At 45.2% G+C, this 16271-nt stretch overlaps 1 protein-coding gene across 4 annotated transcripts in view; it reads right to left on the bottom strand.

The window, feature by feature from the left end:
• LOC147114096 (follistatin-related protein 5-like) overlaps nucleotides 1-12683 on the bottom strand; it is an 825355-nt gene extending 812672 nt beyond the window's left edge. For 2 of the 4 annotated variants that reach the window (XM_085995698.1, XM_085995701.1), the window contains exon 1: nucleotides 12415-12681. The gene's annotated coding sequence lies outside the window, so the exon portion shown is untranslated. The other 2 variants (XM_085995700.1, XM_085995699.1) reach the window with 2 other exon arrangements.
• Nucleotides 12684-16271: the final 3588 nt, after the last annotated feature.

Raw genomic sequence — 16271 nt, 5'->3', positions numbered from 1 at the left:
AGCTTTGTTTACTGGCCTAGATTGGAGAGTGATCTTGAATCACTTGTCAACAATGCAGCGTTTGCCAAAATTGCAGAAACAAACCACCCAAAACTCCACTACAATCCTGGTCATGGCCAAGTAGACCTTTTCGGAGAGTACATGTAGACTTTTGAGAGAAAGCAAATGATTATTTCCTGGTATTTGTAGATAGTCACTCAAAGTGGATTGGCGTGTAACACATGGATTCAAATACTACAACTGAACGTACCATAGATGAGTTGAGGTCTATCTTTGCATGTCATGGCTTACCTGAAGAGCTTGTTTCTGACAATGGCCTTCAGTTCTGTTCTGTTCTACTCCAAGAATTCATGAAACAGTATGGTATCAAACACACTCTCCACCTATCATCCAGCTTCAAATGGAGCAGCCAAAAAGTCAATCAGAATAGTGAAAGAAGCTCTCAAAAAGCAAGTGTTGGAAGCGTGTTCAGGACTCAGCATGAAGCAACGTTTGACAAATTTCTTGCTGAAGTACAGAACTACTCTGCACACTACAATTGGATATACCCCAGCAGAACTCTTGATGAAAAGGAGATTGAGAACATGATTGAATCTTGTTCAACCAAATTTGGCCTCAAGAGTTGAACAGGAACAGTTGAGTCAGAAACGTTGACAGCAATCAGAAACAATGCAGTTTCAAACAAAACGAGTGTGTTCGTGTTCTCAGTCCCCCTGGAAAGTCGAGTTCACACAAGTGGGATGTAGGAACCATAGTAGAGGAGGTTGGTGGAACCAAGAGATATTTGGTTGAAATTGGTGACAACATCTGAAGTGTTCATGTAGATCAAATGATCTCTGCTAGAGATGAACCAATACGTGATCTTGAACCACTTGATCATGAACACATACATGAGTTTGACTCAGTTCAAACTTCAGTAACTGAAGTACCAGGTTAAAACAAGTCTGAGATAGAAGCAGGATCATCTTTGAGTTCAGAACCACAATAAAACAGCCCAAAAATTGGTTCAACACCAAAACCTTCTGTAAGGAGATCGGGATGGTGCTGCAAACTTGTTATTAAACTGGATTTGTAGTTCATTTAAAAGAAAAAAAGCCAAGAGTTTTTGTTTTGTGGTACATGTAATGCTGGGAAAAGTGGGACCACAGTTTTGTTGTATTTGAGAGGGGAATACATACATTTATTTACGGGGGAAAGCACAGAGATTGTCACATGGTTTAGTATGAGCATGCTCAGTTTGCTCTGGCCTAATAAACAAGTACATGGACTAGCAATTCATCCTGTCTCTGTCCTTCATTTGTTCTATGCACATATATTACGGCCGTCAACTGATGTTTGGTGAATTTTTATTTCTTTATGACAAGAATGCAGGTAAAAGAGATCTTAGCACAGATCATCTTCAATCGTTGCAATAGAGTTCGCCCATTGATTTACTGACCCACAAACTGTGGACTCCCCAGAAATCTGCCAAAAAATACAATCTCACTCCACCCCAAAACACCCCTGCCACTGATGGGCAAAAAAGTCAATTTGTGCACAGCAAGGTCCCATAAATAGCACTGAGACCAATGGCCAACCAATGAATCTGTTTTCATAACACTGATTGAAGGATTTGTTAAGGGAAGGTCGTGTCTGACAAATTGATAGAATTTTTTGAAGTGGTAACAAGGAGGGTAGATGAGGGTAGTTTGATGTAGTGTATATGGACTTTAGCAAGGCTTTTGATAAGGTTCCACATGGCAGACTGGTCACAAAGTTAAAAGCCCATGGGATCCAGGGCAAAGTGTCAAGTTGGATTCAAAACTGTCTCGGAGGCAGGAAGCAGAGGGTAATGGTTGATGGATGTTTTTGTGACTGGAAGGCTGTTTCCAGTGGGGTTCCGCAAGGCTTAGTACTAGTTCTCTTGCTTTTTGTGGTATATATCAATGATCTGGACTTGAATATATAGAGGGTATGATTAAGAAGTTTGCAGATGATACTAAAATTGGCTGTGTGGTTGATACTGAAGAAGGAAGCTGTAGACTGCAGGAAGATATCAATAAATTGGTCAGGTGGGCAGAACAGTGGCAAATGGAATTCAATCCGGAGAAGTGTGAGGTAATGCATTTGGGGAGGGCTAACAAGGAAAGGGAATACACATCAAATGGTAGGACACTGAGTAGTGTAGAGGAACAAAGGGACCTTGGAGTGCATGTCCACAGATCCCTGAAGGTAGCAGGCCAGGTAGATAAGGTGGTTAAGAAGGCATACGGAATGCTTGTATTCTATACCATGGCTAATAAAGGCAAGAGTGGGGGGTGTTATGCTTCTACTGTATAAAACACTAGTTAGACCTCAGCTAGAGTACTGCATGCAGTTCTGGTCACCACATTACAGGAAAGATGTGATTGCACTAGAGGGTACAGAGGAGATTTACAAGGATGTTGCTGGGAGTAGAGAATCTTAGCTATGAGGAAAGACTGGATAGGCTGGGTTTGTTTTCCTTGGAACAGAGGAGGCTGAGGGGAGAACTTATTGAAATGTATAAAATTATGAGGGGCCGAGATAAAGTGGATAGAAAGGACCTATTTCCCTTAGCAGAGGGGTCAAAAACCAGGGGACACAGATTTAAAGTAATTGGTGGAAGGTTTAGAGAGGAAATTTCTTCACCCAGAGGGCTGTGGGCGTCTGGAACTCACTGCCTAAAAGAGTGGTAGAGGCAGAAACCCTAACCACATTTTAAAAGTACTTGGATGTGCACTTGGGGTGCTGTAACCTGTAGGGATATGGACCAAGAGCTGGGAAGTGGGATTACGTTGGATAGCTCTTTGCTGGCCAGCACGGACATGGGCCAAAATGGCCTCCTTCCGTGCTGTAACTTTCTATGATTCTATGAATGTTGGCAATGATATCAGGAGAACGCCCTGCACCTCTTCCTTGGAAAAAAAAATGCCACTGGATCTTTTACATCCACCCAAACAGGCAGACCTCTTCTCCGAAAGATAGCACTCCAACCATGCAGCATTACCTCAGTAAATGCACTGAAGTGTCAGCCTAGATTATATGCTCATATCCTGTAATGGGGCTTTAACCCATGATCTGACTCAGAGGTGAGAGCAGTACCATTCAGCAAAGACGAGGTTATATATAGAATTAACAGCACCTGAATATCAGTTTTGAAAAGTATTTTATAATATTTGGCTTTATAATAAATCTGAGAGCAAGTACATATCATACTTCAGTAGGGCAATTAGGTGAAATTCATTCACGAGGAGAATTTCTGCAAGGTTGTCCCCATTTCCTGCCATAACTTTGATGGAAGATCAGCAAAAATCCTGGAAAAATGGCATAAACCTCTGGTTGCACCTTTTCTCCAGAGTTTCTGCTGATCTCCTGAAGTTACAGCAGGAGATCGGGAGAACCCTTGCAAAAATTCCAGGTATCTATTTTTAGACAAACTCCTTATGAATTTACATTCTTCAGACTCACTAAATGAATTAACAACATGCTGGCAAATGCCCTGCTGAGGTCATGAGAATATGTAAATCTGAGATGACACAGTAAAAAAACAGTACTAGCAAAATTAGTGGGACTAAAAGTCAATAAATCCCAAGGACCGGATGACCTACATCCTAGGGTTTTGAAAGAGGTGGCCATTGGGATAGCGGACGCATTGGTTGTCTTCTTCCAGAATCTATAGAATTTTGGAACGGTTCATGCAGATTGGAGGATAGCAAATATATCCCCGTTATTTAAGAAAGGAGAGAGAAAACGGGGCACTGCAGGCCTGTTAGCCTCACATCAGTAGTTGGGAAAATGCTGGAATCTATTATAAAGGATGCAATAACTGTGCATTTAGAAACTAATAGTAAGATTGGGCAGAGTCAACATGGATTTATGAAAGGGAAATCCTGTTTAACAAACCTATTCGAGTTGTTTGAGGGTGTAACTAGTGGAGTAGACAAAGGGAAACTGGTAGATGTGGTGTATTTGGATTTTCAGAAGGCCTTCGATAAGGTCCCACACAAAAGAGGTTGGTGAACAAAATTAGGGCACATGGAATTGGGGGTAATATTTTAGCATGGATTAAGAATTGGTTAACAGACAGAAAACAATGAGTAGGGATAAACAGGTCTTTTTCAGGATGGCAGACTGTGACTAGTGGGGTACCGCAAGGATTGGTGCTTGGGCCCCAGCTATTCACAATCTATAGCAATGATTTGGATGAGGGGACTAAATGTAACATTTCCAAATTTGCTGATGATACAAAGCTAGGTGGCAGTGGCAGTTGCAAAGAGGATGTGAAGAGGCTTCAAGGGGATCTCGACAGGCTCAGTGAGTGGGCGAGAACATGGCAGATGGAATATAAATGTGGATAAATGTAAAGTTATACACTTTGGTAGAAAAAACAGAAAGGCAGTGTATTTCCTAAATGGTGATAGATTGGGGAATGCAGATACTCAAAGGGACCTGGGTGCCACAAAGTGAATGTGCAGGTGCAGCAAGCCATTAGGAAGGCAAATGGTATGCTGGCCTTCATTACAAGAGGATTTGAGTACAGGAGTAAAGAAGTCATACTCCAATTATATTAGGGCCTTGGTGAGACCACACCTGGAGTACTGTGTACAATTTTGGTCTCCTTACCTAAGGAAGTATATACTTGCCATAGAGGAAGTGCAATGAAGGTTCACGAGATTGATTCCTGGGATGGCGGGACTGTCGTATAAGAGATTGAGTAAAGTAGGCCTGTATTCTCTTGAATTCAGAAGAATGAGAGGGGATCTCATTGAAGCATACAAATTTATTACAGGGCTTGATAGGGTGGATGCTGGGAGAATGTTTCCCTTGGCTGGGGAGTCTAGAACCAGGGGCCACAGCCTCAAGATAAAGGGTAGGCCATTCAGGACTGAGATGAGAAGAAAATTTTTCACACAGGGTGGTGAATCTTTGGAATTCTCTACCCAGAGGGCTGTGGAGGCTCAGTCATTGGGTATATTCAAAACAGAAGTTGATAAATTTCTGACTAGTAAGGGCATCAAGGGATATGGTGACAGGGCCGGTGAATGGAGTTGAGGCAGATGATCAGCCATGATCTCATTGAATGGCGGAGCAGGCTTGATGGGCCGAATGGCCTACTCCTGCTCCTATTTTTTTATGTTCTTATGTACTCATATTAATCAATTCTTGCAGGAAAACAAAAATGCGTCCTTGTTTTCAGCATAAACCCATGTAATCTGAGCCAGGCAAGTCTGCGGTACACCAGGGAACTGTTGATGACTAACATCTGGCTCATTGACGGGACCTGGAAAGGTAGGCCTGTATGTGGGGACTGAGCTTTTTCTCGCTTAGATCCAGATAATCTCATAAGCCACAGTCATGTCAAGGAGCATGGTCCTGACATAACAGGGACCTGTGTAAGCACCTGGAAGTCGGTGCTAGTAAGCTGCATAATTCCAACTGGTTAATCTCCAGTGGTATATCAATGCATACCTAAGCCGCCCACCACCTAAAGTCTCTGAGCTTAGGGAAAAAGGCTGGGACCCTACATAAAGAGTGCGCTCTGTATCAAGCAACCAGAAATTTTACTTAAAAAGCAAAATCTGGAAATATGAAACCAAAACAAAATGCTGGAAACACGCAGCAGGTGTCAGCATCGGGGAAAAGGCAAGTTAACATTTCAGGTACAACCCTTTATCTGATCTGGAAAAAAATTACAATGAAGTGCATTTAAAAAGGAACAGAACAAAAGGAAAGGGAAGGGGACAACACACATGCACATACGTAAAAGGAAGTAGAATGACTTGTAAAGTGCTAAAAAGGAAAGTAGGACATGGTTAAAAGGCCATAATGATATTGATACAGGATAAGAAGAAGCATAATAAAAAAAATTAAAGACACTTGAGAGACTGAAAACATGTGAATTGATGAGGCTTGTTGGGGGGGGGGGTCGGGGGTGATGGGTGAGGGAAGACAGGTCTGAAATAGAATCAGAACCAGCTGGGGAAGTGGACCAGAATCCAGTAGTCTGAGAAGAATGAGGCAGGCTTACACCAAGGCTGCAGAATGCCCCCCAGCACAGTGTTGTGACAGAGAGTCACCACCCCAAGTGCCAGCCCTGAGAATCAAGAACATTCAAGGTCCATCCGCACAACTCCCACGCCCCCCCTCCATTAAAAGACAAGTGGGTGTCACTGGGGCCCCATATTTTCACAGTACACATGGCGTGGACCTAGATTTGGCTGGGTCCTGTAGGCCTATGCATTAATCTTCACCTGCATTCAGTCAGAGCTGGTAGAGAGGGCTGATTGCATGAAATGACAAGAGCAGTAGTTAGAGGGGCAGTGAATATCAGAGAGGGGGGTGGTGAATACCAGAGAGAGAGGGACAGTGAATATCAGGGAGAGAGAGAGAGACAGTGAATATCAGAAAGAGAGAGATGGTGAATATCAGAGCGAGAGAGATGGTAAATACCAGAGAGAGAGAGAGACGGTGAATATCAGGGAGAGAGAGATGGTGAATACCAGAGAGAGAGAGAGATGGTGAATATCAGGGAGAGAGAGAGAGAGATGGTGACTATCAGAGCGAGAGAGAGAGATGGTGAATATCAGGGAGGGAGAGATGGTGAATACCAGAGAGAGAGAGATGGTGAATATCAGGGAGAGAGAGAGAGATGGTGAATATCAGAGCGAGAGAGAGAGATGGTGAATATCAGAGCGAGAGAGAGAGAGACGGTGAATATCAGCGAGAGAGCGCGACGGTAAATATCAGAGAGAGGGTGAATATCACAGAGAGAGAGGGACAGTAAATATCAGAAAGCGAGATGGTGAATATCGGAGAGAGAGAGAGAGAGACGGCGAATATCAGAGAGTGGGACGGTGAATATCACAGAGAGAGAGTGGGACGGTGAATGTCAGAGAGAGAGAGTGGGATGGTGAATGTCAGAGAGAGAGAGTGGGACGGTGAATATCAGAGAGAGTGGGACGGTGAATATCAGAGAGAGAGAGTGGGACGGTGAATATCACAAAGAGAGGGCAGTGAATGTCAGAGAGAGAGAGTGGGATGGTGAATATCACAGAGAGAGGGCAGTGAATGTCAGAGATAGATCAGTGATTATAGGTTAATCCAAACAGGTGAAGTTTGAGCTGGAATTCATGCGGAACAAAAAAACCTTACTTGTGTGAATTACTCTGTAGCTCGGTTTGCAGATTCATAAACCTGATGTTTATATCTGTGTGTGTGTCAGATGCCAGGCTGACCAAATAAAAAAGCATGAACGTATTTTACAGGTGAAAAGCTGATCATTGGGCAGAAAAAGAGAGTTGGGAGGAGATCGAGTTTATGGGGTCTTATTAAGCAGGGATGTAGCAAGGAGAAGTGGTTTTGGAGAGAATTACAGCAGGTAAGAACTGAAAAACACAGCAGATGGAGTAGACCTGGACCAAAGAAACACAGGGTGCAGACAGAGATGTATGGCTGGAGTAAATATTCAAACACAGTAGAGCAAGGACATGGAGAAATTGAAAGTTGATTAATGGTGGCATATGGAGCCACTGGAGTGTGACAATGACGGGTTGGTGGTGTGCGGAATTAGTGCAGGTGGACAACTTCCGCAGGCTCCAAGGTAGCTGCTAACACATTTCTTCATAAAACTTGTAAATCCTAATACAGCAATGCATTGATGATTTGCATTATAATTTATGTTGATGCCAACATACAATCCAAAGATATTATTAAAACATAGGGCCCAAAGTTCTGACTAAACTTAATTTCTGATACACCGATGGCCATGACATACATCTTTTACATATCCTGTGCGAAGAATACATTGTTATTCTGTTCTAAAAAGATTCAAGTCAATATGGCTACAGTGCAACAGGAATTGTAAGCATCTCTCCATTCTACCAAAATCTTTGTAACCATGTCTTATGGTCACCTATAAAAACTATACATTTGCATAAATATATTTTTAAATCCTCATTCTTATCTTCAAATAGTTCCATGATCTCACTCACATTCTCTAGCCTTACATCCAATCCCATGCCCTTCATTCCTCTAACTCTGGCCTAAACCCTTCCACCTCACTCTCTCTGCCTTTAAAAACCTTTTGAAAACCCAGCTCCTCAGCCATGCTTTCCATCACCTCTCCTAATTCCTCCTCTAAGGCTCGGCATCTATTCCTTTCTTCCTCTGAAGTACCTCGAGATGTTTCTCTAAATTATGATATAAAAATGTAAGTGGGTTTACATGAAAAACTGAACATCTAAGTGACTACTTTGGACTTGCATCTCTGGTCAGAATTACAGATATGATTGGTCACATCTTTTAAATTAAAAAATCATGATGTGTCATGATTAAGTTAAACCATTGCCTGGTGTGCAGGATAAACTAATTTCAGGTAAGCATCTCTGATGTGCGATGCAGCTAAATGTTTGCTTGAAGAGAGGGTTCATTGCAATTTTGCAGAAGATGAAGATTGCAATAGGCGAGGTAAGTATTACACAATGGTACCACAAACAAGGAGTACAATTTTGTTTTGGGGTTTGCAAATAACATTTTGTGATTTGAGTCACATAACAAAAGAAAAATCTTTGCCAACTAAACTTCAGTGGTGATGATTCGCGCTTCTCAACAATGCTCAGTCAGAGCAACAGTGGGGTCACTATAATTGGCTTCAGCATACTTAGGCTCAGGAGGGGGGGAAGCTTGGTTTCTTGCTCCTGGTAACGGACCCCTGCTGTGACGTGCATGCGTGCCATGCAGATGACTGGGACACAACTGTTCAGAGATGCACGAAAGAGTTTGGGAGGAGAGGGGGTGTGGAGGGAGAAAAGCGAGGAAGGTAATGTGCCATTTTGCCACAGTGACACAAAGTGATACGTTGATGGGTTTCGACAGGAATTACGCCATCACTGTGTGTTTGTGAATTTAAAAAAAAGTTTGCCAAACACTTCGTGAAGACGGTAGACCTTTACTACTTAAAGTGCCCTCTCAACATACAGACCCACCACACCTTCGAGCCTCTATATGAAAAGAATGTTTCTCCCAACAGCCTACGGAAAGCGGGCTTCTCTTGTTCAAATTTGCGTTCACTAGAGCATCCCACTGCAGAAAGACTTATTACAAACATAGGAACCAATACCTCAGACTCTGGAGAATCCGCAGATTAGCCTGCCACTTATGTTTATGTTGTAACATCAAAATCACTCTGTACATAAACGGTTTACCCATTGGAAGCCCAATCACATTTATAATGGTTGAGAAACGAAGCGAATCGTCTGATTGAATACGGGCTTATTCTGGAACCACAGTGTAAAGATTCCAGAGAATTAATTAGTTGCTGTAACAAACAGGTTGTTGTACACTGGCAATCTGTCTACAGTGAGCATTTAAATAAAACGTGCAGAATACAACTACAAGCGTGGTGGTTGTAATCTAAACAACGATGATTTTAGCACCCCTAAAACAGGTCTCCAATATCTTGTAAGCACATTGTTGCATTTATTGCATTTTAAATGACCAATTAAAGCAACGTTAATTAAATTGATTCTGGATTATTAAAAATGAATTAAAATAAGCAAAACATGACCAACTCATCGCTACCTTGTTACCAGAAAGCTCCCGAACCCGACTCTGCTAAACGGCGCCACAGCGCCGGTAGCTCAGTTCATGCAGCAGCCAGGGAACCTGGTTTGGCAAAGGGCAGGAAGAAATAGTAAACTATTTGGAATTTTAAAAAACTGTACGTCAAACTCAGCTTGTACCCTAGTGTCGAGGGAATGTGTTGGGGCAAAGGAACCCAGTTCTGTCCTCTTTCATTGATAGAAAAGTATGCCAAATTGCATTGAAATTCTATTAATACGGTCAACAACAAAAAAAGCTCAAATGTAAAGTGTTAATTGCCACATTAATCGAGCACTTGATTTATTCTGATTCCATTTGGGCTGAAAGTGTGTTCTGGGAAAATAGTAGATTTTCAAAATAGAATTAAATGGTATTGGCTTCTGAGACCGAGGATCATAACCTAATGGTGACTCAGGTCCCATCCAGAATAGTGGACAAAGGTCTGATGTGTTGTCCCCTCGGCCATCGCTAAACACTTTGTTACACACACACACACACACACGCTCTTCCAACCACACACACAAACTCAGATACTCTCTCTCACACAGACGCTCATAACTCTCCATGGCTGTTCAAAATCGTCCCCTTGACAGGCGCTGGCAATGGAATGTAAAAGTCTTGTTTCAATAATTAATGGTAATGTGTGTGCGTGTGTGAAGTCTGACTGAGAACAGTGGAGCTCTGAAGCAGGATCTGAAGCAGGAACTGAAGCGGGGAGAAGGGAAGCGGGAACAGATTACATTTCAGCACTGGTATCCGAGGACAGCTCATCTGGGCTCGAACATCCCCGCACCAGCCCTCTGAACCAGCACCCAGCCTGACGGCAACTACCCAATCCTGGCTTAACCGATTACCACCACTGAGGCAATACTTTCATTTATTAACTTGATCCCCTCCAAAAAAAATCAGCAACGGGTCTTTGCCCATTACACCAACGCAGTTCTGAATGCCATTTTAACAGGCAGCTCACCAACTCAAATACTCAATTCAGATTTGATCCCGTCTGTACAACCCCCTAAATTATGTTCTGCAAGTGTTGCTTGTAGACATATTCTACCGTGTAACTCTAAGAATGAATCCAGCTGATTACATAACATATGAACGATCAAACTCGCCTACACGTGTAACGCTTGAATATCTTAGTGACAAATTACACCCTCAAACAGCCACTTAGTTTAAATATCAAGATTCCAGGTTTCCTTAAAACTCAAATTATTGTGTTCATGACTAATTTCATTTAACATAGCCACATACTAGTTAACAACAGTACTAGTTATTACTTTGCTATTGTGATTGACATTTTATCTGCAGACGAGATTTCCACTCAGTCCTGTAAATAGTAGAACACCAACCCTCGTTTTTATCTTGATTCAGCTCCTTAACTTGCTCGGCCAATACTCTTCAGTGCAGTATCTGCACAGCACGCTGCAAACTGCAGGTGCAAATCGGTATTGCGCCAGTTTCTGTGTACATCTAGGAGAACCGCTTCGCTAAAGACCCAAATCCTTTAAACTGCGACCAATATTAACCGGACCGGAGTCAATCAATCAGAACACTAGGAAGAAAACGCCAATCTTGCGAAAGTCTGCGCTGAACCCTTTAAAAGCTAGCTGGTGGGACTAGACCATGTTTTTTTTTTAAAAGTTGTACTAAACGCAAAAGTACATTCATTCACACACGAACAGTAGCTCGCCTTAAGAGTGATTAAAATGCGGTACTGGTATTTACAATCGCATCCATTATTAAACAGAAGCATTGGAGACATATAGTTGGAAAAGTTACTGGGGCCAACTGATAATCCAATGAAGAATGCTAAACTCTGCCGCTTTCCGCTAGCTTGCTGGGGGATACATGCATCTGCTCAGCCAACAATCTCCACTCACTCCGATTTCCGAGAGACAGGGTTTCCTCGAGGTACCTCGGATTTCTCTCTTAAGGACGTTGTTTTTAGGTCAATGATTTCCTACATCTGCTTTGGATGTGCACACATGCATTCAGCTTAATGAAGTTGCATGTTATTAAGCGTGTCGCACGGCAGACCTTGCTTCCACAAGGCATCACATATAGTTCGTGGGCACACCGGTCTCCACAACGGGCGAGGTAGTTTCAATCCATCAATGGCACGTTGCTGCAAGCAGCTGGATAAAACGGAGCGTGCGGATTCAACATCGCGTATTTTCAAAATGAGCCCAAGTTAAAGCATCTGAAGACAGATGCAGGACTAATAATGAAGGCAAACGAGTTCCCGGCAGGTTGCAATGCCATTCTTGCCGCGCATTATAACTAGCGTTTATGATCATGGCCAGATTCAATTTGCATTTCCAAATAAATAGGATTGAAGTCATTTTTAAAGGGTAATTTTCAAAAATGTTTACAGCAATACAGCACTCCTGAAAAGAACCAGACTTATAAAAACGAGGCTTCTCTTCACTAAACCCTTTCTGGGGAGATGGGGAACGGGGCGAACTGGATAACTCTTTCTAAGAGCCGGCTCAGGCACGATGGGCCGAATGGCCTTGTGCGCTGTATCATTCCCTGATTCTACCGAGAACCGTGCCCTCTATAGTTATGATACTCAGAGAAACGTCCCCACTGTGCTGTCTAGAATGAAAACTGTTCAGAGTTGGGATTTTGAAATATTATCCAAGTGCTCCATTTAGACTCGTGGCCAATAAAGTCAAACGAGGTTCTCTAGTGGTTAAAACAAGGTAATTCTATCGTGACCGTGTGTCCCTATATCGTAACGGCAACACGTTAAAACACAATGCAGAAAAAGCCAGATGCAGCGATGACAATTGCATTGGTGAGTTTTACCTGCAACAGCCCGCAGTCACTGGAGAAATCCGAGACCGGCAGTCACAACTGGGGAAAAGAAAAATGTCAACGACTCCTCGCTTGTTGCCCAAGAAGTGCTCCGCGATGAACACAGAACTGTGAGCGGCGAACGACCTGCTTGGGGCTCAAGATCGGTATTACCACCAGCATCAGCACCACGCTTTGCATCGCCGGCACCAGAAATCCCACCTCCACTGCTCATCTTTATGCCAACTCGCTACACAGCTCCGACACACCCACGAGTCCCTTCCAACCAATGACTGCGGCGCCTTGTGTTACTCTATATTTGCATATACCCTGCCTCGTAACTAATGCCTGGGACAGGCGCTCTCCGGCTGTGGGGGTCAGCCCTTGTCTAGTTGAAGCTCAACGACTGTGGCATGATAGAGAACTAGTTAATTCCCATCTTCCGGCATCCTTTTTCATAATGTATATCCAATATGTATTCAACTAATGAATTCATAAACCTTCTAAATGTCCGAAGGCAGGTATGCTGAAGTTTTACTGATATCACCGACCCACTCAACCCAAATTTCGGATATTAGTTTCTTCAACTCTGCATTTGATTGTGGAAACTTGCCGTAGGACTTTTTGTATTTATGTCCGAATTTTATTCCCCCCCCCTCATGACTCAGGTTGGGATGTATGGCTGGATAGCAAATTAAAAAAATTTCAAATTCTGCCAACAGTCGCTGCCCAACTGGTGTGTGTATGTAGGGAGGTGTAGATTCATGGGGGGGGGGGGGAATTTGGTACCTTAGCGCCTCCTATTAGCGGCAGCAGATGGTGGTTAAGGGGTGCTGATGCAGTAGCACTGGGGCAAGGCGAATCCAGCGCCGCACGGCACACCTGGCCACCCCCGTTGTGCCGCCGGTACGAGGTACTGCCGGGGACTTCAACGGCAGGTAGATCGTCACTTCAGTGAGCGTGCAACACTCACTGGCCGCCCGGTCTGCAAAATTGATTGTCGCCACCTACCTTAGCGCCTCGACTAAACAGCGACAGGAAGAGCTGGCGTGAAGCAACCAGAAGCCAGCTCCAGGGATGTTATTTAAAGGGACCATGAATAATGAGTCACAGCTGTAGGTTCGTGTAGCTTCAATGCTTTCTTGTCAGTTTCACATTGTGCAACAGTTTAATTCAGTAATTTAAAGGTTATTTTGTATCAGGAGTGTTGTGGGAACTAAAAAGTTGCTACATTTATTCTTTAAAAAATCTAACTGCTACACTTGGCTTACATTAATGGGGGCTGTACTGGCAGTCGACCTGGCCTTCCAGGATCTATGGCAGAGGGAGCGGAGGCAGTGAGAAAGATTGGAACATGTGACCAGAGGGAGGAGGAGGGCCATCACGATCTCTACAGGATGCCTTACCCTCAGAAGGTATTCTGAGAGCACTTCGCCTAGCTCCAATTAAGCGAGCAACGGTGTATTAGAAGGTTCCGCTTCATCAAGGAGATGGTCATGAAACTCTGCCACCTCCTGCAACCAGACCTCCAGCCTCAGATCAGGATGACTGTGGTAAACCACTGTTATAGTTATCACTGTATATTGTTCTCACTGTTCTCACTGTCACATCACTACACGAGGTCGCCTCTTGTCGCACTGTTATACCTGGGCTGACCACCTCCGACTCCGCCCATTACCTGCCCAGGTATAAAGGTAGCTGACTGGCTAGTATTCCTCCCTGTTGGATCGGATCACCCACGAGGGTGGGCTCTGTTATTTAGCCAATAAAAACCTTCAGTTACGTTCTTAACTCGTCGCCTTTTATTGGACTAATTGATAGGCATATCAATTTTATTGACTAAATTTTAAAGATGTCTGATAATGAACAGCAACAGCAAGGAGCTCACCCAGCAGCACAGCAACAGCAGCCTCCAGACAACGGGCCACACCAGCCGGCTTGGCTGCAAGCCTTGAAACCACCATACCTGGATCTAAACCCACAGGCACCAAACTCAGCCAACGACTTCAAACACTGGCTGGACTGCTTCGAATCGTACCTGGAGGAAGCCGTCGTCCCTCAGAGATCCAAACTAAGAGTCCTGAAAGCCCAAGCGAGCCCGAGAGTATATACACTCATCCAGGACATGACTACGTACGACGACGCCATCAACCTACTGAAACAGGTAAACTACATGTACACTAGGCATCTCTTAAGATCTCGCCAGCAACAGCCAGGAGAATCGATAGCTGAATTTTCACGAGCGCTGAGACAACTCGGCAGGAACTGTGACTTTAAAGCGGTGACGGCTACTGCGAACATGGAAGACAATGTCCGCGATGCCTTGGTGAGAGGCCTACGTTCCGACTACACACGGCAAAGACTGCTTGAAGCTAAGGACATAGACCTGGACAAGGCCGAAGCCCTCGCCCTCACCCTAGAGGCCACCCAGCAAGACCAGGAAGCGTTTGCCAGGTACTATTCGCGACCCTGGGACTCGGGCCCGACCCCCACCCCACCACCCTTCACAGCGCTGCCCCCGGGACCTACCTCAGCGTCTGCATCACGGATCCGACCGGGCCCGCTAGCCCCGGTACCGGCCCCGACATCAGGCAACCCCGATCGGGCCGCTGGCTGCTTCTTTTGTGGCCAGGAGAAGCATCCGAGGTCGCGCTGCCCAGCCAAAAACTCGACCTGCAAAACCTGCCTCAAGAAAGGCCACTTCTCCAAGGCCTGCAGAAGCAAATCCTCAGAAGCCAGCAGTGCCTCATGCGAACCCTGGGGGCGGCCATCTTTGTGCGGGGCAGCCGAAGCCTGCAGAGCCTCATGGGAAAACCAGGGGCGGCCATCTTTGTGCGGGGCAGCCGAAGCCTGCAGAGCCTCATGGGAAAACCAGGGGCGGCCATCTTTGTGCGGGGCAGCCGAAGCCTGCAGAGCCTCATGGGAACAGCAGGGGCGGCCATCTTTGTGCGGGGCAAACGATTTAAACAGAGCCTCATGTGAACTACGGGGGCCGCCATCTTCGCCGCCATCTTGTCATGACAACGACGCGCTCATCTACACCCTAGCTTCCGTGACCCTGGATCAAGCCCGCCCGCACCACCTGGCCAGCTCAATGATGGACATCAAAGTCAACGGCCACGCCACGACCTGCCTGTTCGACAGCGGAAGCACGGAGAGCTTCATCCACCCAGACACGGTGAGCCACTACTCCCTCCCCGTCCTGCCAACGCGCAGCCGCATCTCGATGGCATCGAGGTCGCACGCCACAGACATCAGCGGCTACTGTGTCGTGACATTGTCGGTTAAAGGGACAGAGTATAAAAATTTTAAACTCCTCGTACTCCCCCAGCTGTGCGCTGCCGTCATACTAGGGCTGGACTTCCAATCCCACCTCCAAAGTGTAACCCTAGCATACGGTGGACCCCTCCCCCCACTCACAGTCGACAACCAGCGAAAGTTAAACCGCCCACCGCGTAACACCTGCAGCCTATCCACCCTCAAGGTACCGCCACCTTCCCTGTTCGCTAACCTCACCCCCGACTGCAAACCTGTCGCTACTAAGAGCAGGCGGTACAGCGCTGGGGACAGAGCCTTCATTAGCTCTGAGGTGCAGCGACTCCTGAAAGAGGGCATTATTGAGGGGAGCAGCAGCCCCTGGCGTGCCCAGGTGGTGGTAGTCAAGACCGGCGACAAAAATCGCCTGGTTATCGACTACAGCCAGACCATAAACAGATACACCCAGCTGGACGCATACCCCCTCCCCCGCATATCGGACATGGTCAATGAGATTGCACAATACCGCGTATTCTCGACCATCGACCTCAAGTCGGCCTACCACCAACTCCCCATCAGCCCGGAGGACAGCCAGTACACCGCCTTCGAGGCGA

The sequence above is a fragment of the Somniosus microcephalus genome, chromosome 8 (genome assembly GCF_052327205.1).
Source record: "Somniosus microcephalus isolate GS21.2 chromosome 8, FLI_Smic_1.0, whole genome shotgun sequence".
In the NCBI taxonomy this organism is placed as follows: Eukaryota; Metazoa; Chordata; class Chondrichthyes; order Squaliformes; family Somniosidae; genus Somniosus; species Somniosus microcephalus.
This window is presented reverse-complemented; position numbering and strand designations above follow the sequence as displayed.